We start from the raw sequence: 11,279 nt of genomic DNA, 5'->3' as shown, positions 1-11,279 counted from the left end.
AACAAACAGCTCATGAAGCTCTATGTCATAAAGACAAATAATCCAAATGGGCAGAAAGTCCAAACAGACATTTCTCCAAAGAAAACATACAGATGGCCAAAAAGCACATGAAAAGATGCTCAACATCACTATCAGAGAAATGCAAATCAAAGCTACAATGAGGTGTCACCTTGTACTGATAAGAATGGCCATCATCAAAAAGTCTACAAATAATAAATGCTGGAGAGGGTGTGAGGAAATGGGAACCCTGCTGCACTGTTGCTGGGAACGTAAATTGGTACAGCCTCTATGGAGAACAGTATGGAGATTCCTTTTAAAAAACTAAACGTATGATCCAGCAATCCCATTCCTAGGCATATATCTGGGGAAAGCCATAATCTGAAAAGTTAACTGCACCCCAGTATTCAGTGAAGCACTGTTTACAATAGCCAGGACATGGAACCAACCTAAATGTCCATTGACAGAGGACTGGATAAAGAATACGTGGTTCATATATATAATGGGACATTATTCAGTTCTGTAAATAAGGAAATAATTTACATTAACATGGAGGGACCCAGAGTTTATCATACTAAATCAATCAAAGACAAATACCACAAAATATCATTCATATGTAGAATATAACTTTTTAAAGAAAGATACAAATGAACTTATTTACAGAAACAGAGTTACAGACATTGAAAACAAACTTATGAAAACAAACAAAATTATCAAAGGGGAATTATAGTGGGAAGGGATAAATTAGGAGCTTGGGATATGTGTATGCACATGTGTGTGGACACACACATACACTCACACACTACTGTATATAAGACAGACAACCAATAACAACCTACCATATGGCAAAGGAAACTCTAATATTCTCTATAACCTATGAGAAAAGAATCTAAAAAGTAATGAATATATGTATATAATTGAATCACTTTGCTGTATACCTGGAACTAATACAATATTAAAAATCAACTATACTCCAATAAAATTAAAATATATAAAATATTTCCCTTCTCAATCTTTTCATTAACATACTTGCTGCCATTTCTTACATTTAAGATTTGATGGTAATTCTTAACTAGCTTTTAACATCTCAGCAGCAGAGTATTCTCTGCACCCTGAGATTTTACCATAGCTGGGAAAGAACAAATACCAGTTACTTCAAAACAAAGAGACAGGACAACCATCATCAGATACATTAGATTTCAAGATTACACAAATTTTGATTTCAGATATTTAGTTTATAAAAATGAAACCAGTTATTAACCTACAAGCATAATTAAAATACCTAGTTTCTGACTCGGAATTACTAGTTAGAATAAAATTTATATTAAACGATACATCTAAAGTAAATAAACTAAATTAAAATAAATTCAAACCTATTAGAATAAAAATGCCTAACATGTAAACTGAAGAAACTCTATTATATATCTTTAAGTCTCTTCCAATTCTAACTTTTTTGTTTTTAATAATCTTGTCACTGTCAGTTACTGGTTCAAACTTCAGCTACAAAACATAGCAGAAACTAACTTTTAACTGTGAATTTCTTCTGTAATAAGCATAGTAACCCATTTCCTCTGGCTTGTATGTAATGTTCCATTTTATCTGAAATGTAGTGCCCTATTTAATTTTGGAGATTTTTCTCCTCTGACCAACTTGCTCTATTAGATATATTCATTCTCAATGTTAGCTTTCTCTAACCTTTGAATCATTTTTTTAAATGGCCTTTTGCCATTTAATTTCAAAGATGCACCTTGTCGTATATTGTTTCTGACTTTTTTATTCTCAGTGAAGATTCACTGTAATAAAATAGTCCATTATCCAACAACAAATTTTTTAAAAAGTTATTCTAACTCATACAAGCATTCACTTTAAGACACATTTTAATATATTATAGAATATATTTTTAATTATGTTAATAAAAACCCCTTACCCTATGGCATTATGTACTTTATACAATGCTCTCCCTCTTTGCATCAATTTGTTTTGCCCACCCGATCAAGGACACAAGGATAGAGGACCATGCCAGAGAGATCAACTCAGGAAGTGATTTCACTATCTCATGCACCCAAAAGGTAAGTGTTGACATTAGACAGTGGGGGAGAATGTGACAAACACTGATGTGGAATATGAACATGTATTACAGAAGATTCCCCTCTACTGTGCTGGCAGTCCCACCCTTGGATCTCCTACAGGCTCTGCTGACTTGGGCCTGATGCTATAGGGGACCCAAATATTGTACATACATGCTCATAAAAATATGTTAAAGATACATGGGATCATATATCACTTCAAATTGGGAACTCAACTTTGGCATAGCACAATCTATAATTCCAAACATTAATTCTTATCACTAACATTGTTCAAGGAGAAAAAAAAAAAAGGCAACTCATCCAAATAACAAAAGTTTATGGGTCGTGCTGCTGCCTACATTAGAGTGTAGAAGTGTTTAGGTTAAGAAAAAAAATTAATCAACCTCTTAAATATAACTCCTCTCGGATTGCACAAACGTAATAGACTTTTTGCTTAACAAAGTACTGTTTCCCAGCATTGTCAAGCGTCTTTTTTCTTGCATCTTGTTGGGGTTTTACAACTGGTGGTGCTGAATATTCTTATATTACAGTACTGTTCCTAACAGTTACAAGGGAGACTGAGAAGTCTTTTTCAATATGAAATAAATCATGTTATACTAAAATATGTATACATGTGGGTTAGAAGTAATAAGCATAAGCCTAATACTTATTGTTTCTTCCACTGTCAATTACATAAACATCGGACACTAGAATTGATAATCTTGTTATTTGTATTTAAAAGTTAATAAGGTTTAATTACTACCTTAAAAAGTTAAATAAAAATCCCATTCTTACTAATATAATTTAATTAAAATTGTTTATATCAATTGTTTGCATTTTTAATACTGCAGTTTTAATAAAAAATCTAATATCAAAGAAGAAAAACTCAAAAACACAAAAACAATTTCACTTTTTCAATCTTTTACTTTACACTATTGCTGTAAATATATTTAAACTTTGTACATATTAAATGCATCTTATTTTTTATCCTTTTTATTACTAGTGTTATTGGAATACAAATTACATGAAATTCTGATTTTTAACAACAAAATCAATCATTGTGCTGAAATTAAGACAAGATAATAAATGTACTTGGAGAAGGCAATGGCAACCCACTCCAGTATTCTTGCCTGGAGAATCCCATGGATGGAGGAGCTTAGGTGGGCTACAGTCCACGGGTCACAAAGAGTCGGACACGACTGAGCGACTTTCACTTCACAATAAACGTACTAAAATAAAAATGTACTATCTTTTTTTTACTCACCAAAGTGTTGTTGTCCCAAAACACCCAGACATGTCTCAAGAGTAACTGAGTTCATGATTTTTAATATTTTAATGCCAAATTATATGCCAAATTTACTCCTTTTTAAAAATCTTGTCATTTTGAAGTTGCTTTGTTGTTGTTTGTTAAGGTAGCAGTATAAGACTTGTTTTATTTAACGGATTGCTGTGTAACTTTTAAATATTCAGACTCACGTTTTTGCTGGCCTCTGTTGGTACTCCAGCCTGGGCTCTAGGGAGATTTGGGATGAACTCACATGCCGTGCCACTGTCTGATGAAGATCTGTAGCACTTCTTTCCCAGTCTGGGACCTGCGGACATAGTGCAAAGTAACCTTTTGGGGCCAAGCTTGCCATTCTACTTGCATGTCAAAAACATAGAATTTTGGAAATGGAGGTGACTTCAGTGATCATCCAGCCCTTCCCGTCATGGGTAAGACCACTGAGATCAAGGGAAGTCTGTAACTTTCTTGAGCCCAAATCTAGTTATGGAAAAGAAGGCAATCCTTTTCCTCCAATGCATCAAATATATAGCATATATTTTCTGAAGGCATATTTAGGAGATGTTTCTTCACAGATGTTTTGATTCTTTGAATAACACTATAACCATGGAAGCCTAACCAGTTAGCTATCAAAGAAACAAAAGAAGGAAAGAAAGGAGGCAGAGAAGGAAAAATGGAAGAAGGAGAGGAAAACAGCAATCCTGAGCCAATAAAATATCATCTTCACTTTTGGGAAATATGACATGGTCTTGTTACAGGAAAAGAAAAAAAAAAAAAAACAGCCTCCCTAAGTCAATGCTCAGAGAGAGAACATTAATTTAGCAGCAGCTTAGATGCTTTGCCTTCATTTCCATCTGCATGTTGCAGATTTATTTTTTTTAATATGACATGGAATAAAAAGGGCAACTTCTGAAGCAAATTGAGATCTTGCAGTCCAAAGCAAATCATGTTACTTATGCATCAACCAATCTGAAACTGTCCTTCAGAAAATTAGATATAACGCACTTTCATTTTTTTTTTTACTATTTATTTGTACATTAGGTGTTTATGGAATTACTGTGAGGTATTATACCTTCCATCTCCCTCTCTCCTGCTGTCAAAATGACATGAATTTCTTTCCTAAAGTCATCAAAGACTGAATGTAAATAAACAGAAAAGAAAGCAGCCAAGACCTGAATCTCAGCCTTAAATGCTACTCCCAGCTCCCAACCTTTTATGGTTAGTAGTGGTTCAAGAAAATAGCATGTCATAAAAGAAAGAAACAAACAAACAAAAACCTCTTCCCATCCTTAATGTTGTTGTAAATTCTTTCATAATAAACAAAGTCAAGCCACAAATGCAAATATACTAAAATAATCATGTTAAGCACTTGCTTAAAAATCATTGTGGTCTCTTATTTGGCATAAGGCAGGGTCTCAATTCCTCAGAATATCTATCTTGAGTCTTAAATTTCTGATCCAAACCTAACTTACTTTTTGACCCATAAACTCTAACTCTCTGCCACATACCTAGTCATCATTAGTCCAAATTAAAGATTTCACCCTCTGTACTTTTGACCATGCTGTTTCATTATCCCAAATAACCCTCCTGAGTGGAGAGCATATGGCAAAAATCCTTTAAACCGCATATCTGTTTTTTTGTTTGTTTTCCCTGCAGTTTCCCATGACACTTAAGGCTACGAATTCCTTCTTCATCCGTAATTTCCTGATTCTTCACAATTTTGTCTTGCAGCATTTATGCTGAATTTTAACTCTTTATGGATTTACCTTCCCTGCTAGACTGAGTTCCTGAGGGATAGAATAGGACAATACTTTATTCATTTTTATATGCTCAGCAACTAGTAGGGCTCTTGTCACATGTAGACCCAAAAAATGTTTTGTGAAGTTGAATCAACTCTTTCAGGGAGCCTATTAGCTTCAAATTATACCAAGGTAGATGCTTACTCCTTGGAAGAAAAGTTATGACCAACCTAGATAGCATATGCAAAAGCAGAGACATTACTTTGCCAACAAAGGTCTGTCTAGTCAAGGCCATGGTTTTTCCAGTGGTCATGTATGGATGTGAGAGTTGACGGATGTGAGTACTGAAGAACTGATGCTTTTGAACTGTGGTGTTGGAGAAGACTCTTGAGAGTCCCTTGGACTGCAAGGAGATCCAACCAGTCCATTCTGAAGGAGATCAACCCTGGGATTTCTTTGGAGGAAATGATGCTAAAGCTGAAACTCCAGTACTGTGGCCACCTGATGCGAAGAGTTGACTCATTGGAAAAGACTCTGATGCTGGGAGGGATTGGGGGCAGGAGGAGAAGGGGACGACCCAGGATGAGATGGCTGGATGGCATCACTGACTCAATGGACATGAGTCTGAGTGAACTCCGGGAGATGGTGATGGACAGGGAGGCCTGGCATGCTGCAATTTATGGGGTCGCAAAGAGTCGGACACGACTGAGTGACTGAACTGAACTGAGACATTACTAATGTAACTCTTTCCTGAGGAAAGTTTTCTTTTTTTTTTTTTTAGGAGAGAGTATAGAGAATACTTGAGGGCATCAAGGGTGAGAAAAATGTACAAAATATTTTGTGACATTTTCTCTTAATATATTTGCAGTTGTAGCATCTAATTATACCACTGCAGAGGAAAAACATCTTTTTTTTTTTTTTTTGCTTATTTCAATGTTGATGTAGCACTTGGCCAGCAGAGGGAGAAAATACAATATGAAATACAAGCAGCAATGTTTAGGGCTCTCCTTTACAAATCATGTGCTTTCATATATAGATAGATATATTTTTTTAAAATTTAGAGTATATATGACTTTTATTCAAGAATAGGTAGTTATTCAGATAATCTCTACCAACTCCCAAATTAGAAGTCTTACCCTTAGTTTTTTTTAGGTTTAAAGAAGTCAGCAGTGTATTTTATTTGATAGTCAGCACCTCTCATCTGATGCACTGGAGAAGGAACCCAGTCCAGTGTTCTTGCCTGGAGAACCCCAGGGACGGGGGAGCTTGGTGGGCTGCTGTCTATGGGGTCGCACAGAGTCGGACACGACTAAGGCAACTTAGCAGCAGCAGCAGCAGCAGCAACTCTCATCTGAAATTAATGGAAAATTATGTCTTTCAGAGAGAGCTTCAATTTCCAGATGCTCATTCCTCCTCTCACTGCACACTAATGAAGTGAACCAGAATATTTAGTCACTAGGTATTTAGTTGCATGGGTTTGAGGACAGTTAAGATCTGATGATGTAAAGTGGAACTCTTTCTCCCCAGTAGCAAGAGACATGCTAATAAGATGAACTGCAGTGGGGAGGTGTGGGTAGAGTATAATTGCCCATGGTGAGCCAGGAATGAAACATATAAATTTTTCCAACCTGCCAAATCAATACTATTTATAATAGATAAAATGTATATTAGCAAATAGGTAAAATGAGGATGATTATTCATAGCAAAACTTGATTCTTTCAGTAAAATACAATTCACAGCTCTCATTAGTACACATCAAATAAAATTAGATCTTTGAAACATGATGCATAAAGTTTTCACATCCATTGAAAACATCAACTGTTTAGGTAATACAGCTTACAATGAAAACAAACAAAGCTGAGTGAACATTTGCTTGGCTTCTTCTCCCTTTTGCATGAACCTGCTCGCTCGTATTCTTAAATTATTTCAATAAATATCATCAGCATTATCCAGCCAATTATCAAAATCTCAAATTTAGGCTTCATCCATAACACCTCCTTTTCCTTTACTTCCGCATACAAATATTCGGAAGTATTACTGGTTTCTACCACCTCCGTATGTTTCAACCTGATACAGTCATCACAAATACCATTGCCACTGACTTAGCTTAAGCCACATCTATTCCCTCTCTCCATTAGTTCATCACCTCATCTTAGTATCATCTTGCTTTCCTAGAAACATATCTACAGTGTATCCAGATAATTTGTATTCTTTTTTAATTTTGAGATAATTGTGGGTTCATATGTTATTAATAAGAAGTAATACAAAGAGGCTCTATGTACCCTTTACTCAATTTCTCCCAATGTAACATCTCCCAATGATAACTCCCCTAATACAATATCTTAACCAGAATATTATAGTACATTTCCATCGTCACAATACTTCCTCCTGTTACCATTTTATAATGATACCTACTTCCTCTTTCCATCCATAACCTATTCTGTTTCTATAATTTCATCACTTCAAGAATATTATGTAATTTTAATCATATATTATGGAATTGGGGGGGTTCTTTTTCATTTTGTATAAATCTATGGACTGTTAGGTATATTTGTAGTATGCTCCTTCTGTTGCCAAGCAGTTTTCAATGATACTGAAGTGCCATAATCATTCAGTCACCTATTGAAGGACATCTGAGTAGTTTCCAGTTATTGGCTATTACTGTAAAAACATGTAAAGGTTTTTGTGTGAACCTGTTTTTATATTTCTGGAATAAATGTCCAGGAGCGCAGTTGCTGTGTCATATGCCCATGGTAGGTACAGGTTTACTGTAAAAGAGAATGCTAATCTTTTCCAAAATGAATGTGCCATTCCACATTCCCACCAGCAAAGTGTACATGGTATAGTTTGTTTGCGTTCTCACCAGCATTTAATCTTGTTATTTTTTATTTTAGTCATTTTGATCAATATGTAGTGATATTTCATTGTGGCTTTAATTTGCATTTCCCTAATGGCTAATGATGTTAAACATCTATTCATGTGCTTATTTGCCATCTGTATTTTCTCTTCAGTGAAATGCCTCCTCATTTGTTCTGCCCATTTTCCAATTAGATTATTCATCTACTGTTGAGTCTCAAGATTTTACTATATATTCTAGATACTAGTCCTTTGAGGGGCATGTGGTTTGCATGTACATTTTCCCACTCTATCTTTTCATTCTTCTAACAGGGTCTTTCCCAGAGCAAAACTTTTAAATTTGGATGAAATGTAATTTATCAATTTTTCCTTTTATGGAACACATTTATGGTATGAACTCTAAGAAATTTTTGCCTACTTTTTGATCACACAGATTTTCTTATAACTGTATGAAATTATACATTTATGTTCGTGATCCATTTTGAGTTACTTTTTGTATAAGGTGTGGGACTCAGGTCAAGATTGACTTGTTTTATTATAGATATCTAGTTGTTCCAATATCATTTCTTAAAAATAGCATTTATCTCCCATTGAGTTGCATGTGCATTTTTGTCAGAAGCCACTTGTGCATGTTGGTAAGAATCTACCTGTGGGCTATCTAGATGGCTGTACAGACCTCTGTGTCTAACTCTCAGCCCATAGTGCACAGTACTGATTACTATAGATATATAAGAAGTTTGGCATTTTCTTAAAAACAATGGCCATTAATAGGAGTGTAAGGATTCTGTGGAGTAAGTTGAAGGAAAGCGTAAACAGTTGGGCCTTATGAAAACATGTGTGACCAAACAATATAATTTGAGTACACTGAGACAGAAGGATATGAGTGACAAGTCCTGGTGAAGGAGTCTATAAAAAAGACATCTTGAGCAGCAGACCTCAGAGGCCAGCCACCAGGACAGACAAGGTTTAGGGCACAGGAATCCTATGGGAAGAGTCCATAGGACCATCATTCTTTTAAATTTCAGGCTTTTTTTTTTTTTTTTAACCTTGTCCACTCATTTTAAGTAAACACAGCCCCTATACTCTGGTGCACTGGGACAAACAGAAAGTTGCCTTGAGCACAGAACCTTGGTCTCCAACTGGAGTGCAGACATTTAACACTCACCAGCACTCTCTCCTGACTAATCAGATTCCCTAACCTGTTTTTAGCTTCTAGTGCCTACTCCAGCCACTGCTTACCTAATCCTTATCCATCCTTTGTACCATCTTCTTACCTCCCTACCCTTTGGATCAAAGTCTCAACAAATATTAGCTATTGTTATCTTCAGTGTCTTCCTCAACATACACATACCCACACACACATGTACTCCTTTGATCTATGTACACAAATTTTATGTAAGAGAGTCTTTGGTCTCAGGAGGTCTGAAATTGACAGTTTGACTAATCCATTATTTCTTGCCTGATTTCTCACTTGGAAGAAGGGGACAAATACAACCACATTCAAAGAGAAAAATGTCAACCTAGGTTCAAGGATAAACATGATATGTCCAAACATAAGGTAATTTTAGATGACCCGAGAGTTTTCTTCTTCTTCTTCTTCTTCTTTTTTTTTTTTTTTTGTTAAAGAGCTCAGCTTTGGACTGAAAATGGATATTTAAGCTGGTTGAGCAAAGAAGAGAAAGCAACGGCAACCCACTCCAGTACTCCTGCCTGGAAAATCCCATGGATGGAGAAGCCTGGTGGGCTGCAGTCCATGGGGTCGCTAAGAGTCAGACACAACTGAGTGACTTCACTTTCATGCATTGGAGAGGGAAATGGCAACCCACTCCAGTGTTCCTGCCTGGAGAATCCCAGGGACGGGGGAGCCTGGTAGGCCGCTGTCTCTGGGGTCACACAGAGTCCGACACGACTGAAGCGACTTAGCAACAGCAGCAGCAGAGCAAAGATTGTCAATGACCCCCAAAGATTTAGTCTCATGTACTTGGGACTAAGACAAAATTGAAAAGATTAATATTTTAGCTATCTATACCCAGTTTTATGCTTTTTGCCATATCCATTGCCACTTGCTATATTTGCTTCTTTCTTTAAATCAAATCACTTTTTAACTTAAACTTTTCCATAAATTTGTATCACTCTCATCAATGCAATTCCAGTAATTTCTTATAAGTGTCTAACCACCCAAATTGTAAATGTTCATTGCTCTATGGCTTTAAGTTATCCTCCATGACAGTAGGGGTTCCTGTATCAAAAATTGTGCGTGTTCACACAGTGATCCTCTACTTTATAACCAGCTGATTAATGATAGATAAAGTACTGGGAATTATCACATTGTGTATGATTTATCCTAGTGATTCACCTTGCCATGAAGAAAATACCTTAAGTAACTTGAAATAACTCATTCTTATCTAAAATGTAAAGAAAAGATAATGCCACAATTTCCAGGGTTCAGTCTTTATAGCTCCTCAATATATCCCTCCAAGAGTAGGCATAGTAGTCATGGACTGTAATATTAACATATTTTTATGAGCTACTACATAACAACATTGGTATCACTTAATCTAGAATATTATCATGACCTGTATTTCTATAATATACTGTTTATCTTATTCCAATATTTCATGTAATAGCAGGGAGAGGGTGATGAAAGAAAAGAGGCCAGGAGTCAACTATTATATAGGAATAGTGAAATTTAATATGACAAAGTTATCTTGACTGAGTCTGAAACAATATGGAATTGCCTGTTTCAGGATAGTGAATGAAGCATTACAAGGACTAAAATAAGGTTAGGGGTATAGATACAGAGAAAGAAAGGTGGAGTCTTAGAAATGGAAGCTCAGTAATATATGTAATGTAGTCAGTGGGAATTTGTAATATGACTCAGGGAACTCAAACCAAGACTCTGTGATAACCTAGAGGGGAAGGATGGGGAAGGCTGGGGTGGGAGCTGGGAGCAAGGCTCAAGAAGGAGAAATACCTATGGCTGATCCATGTTGATATTGGCAGAAAAAAAACACAATATCGTATTATCCTACAGTTAAAAAGAAAGAAAGAAAGGAGGAGAAAAAAGAAAAAAAGAAATGGAGGCTGGAGATAAGGACATGCCTCAGATTTTACAAAGCATTACAGGCCATGTCAGAGATTTTGGTCACCGTTCTCATAAGAGAAACAGACCAGCTTTTAACTCAACCAAAAGACTTCATTATAGTACTGCTTAGTGATAATCCAGTTGTTTTCAAATCAGACCCCAATGAATAATTATTCTACCTGTAAATATTTCCCATCACTCATTAAAAAAAAAAGAAAAACCGTCAAAATATTGATGTCTGCCTACATCAGTAA

This window comes from Ovis aries, chromosome 3 (genome assembly GCF_016772045.2).
Source record: "Ovis aries strain OAR_USU_Benz2616 breed Rambouillet chromosome 3, ARS-UI_Ramb_v3.0, whole genome shotgun sequence".
NCBI lineage: Eukaryota > Metazoa > Chordata > Mammalia > Artiodactyla > Bovidae > Ovis > Ovis aries.
This window is presented reverse-complemented; position numbering follows the sequence as displayed.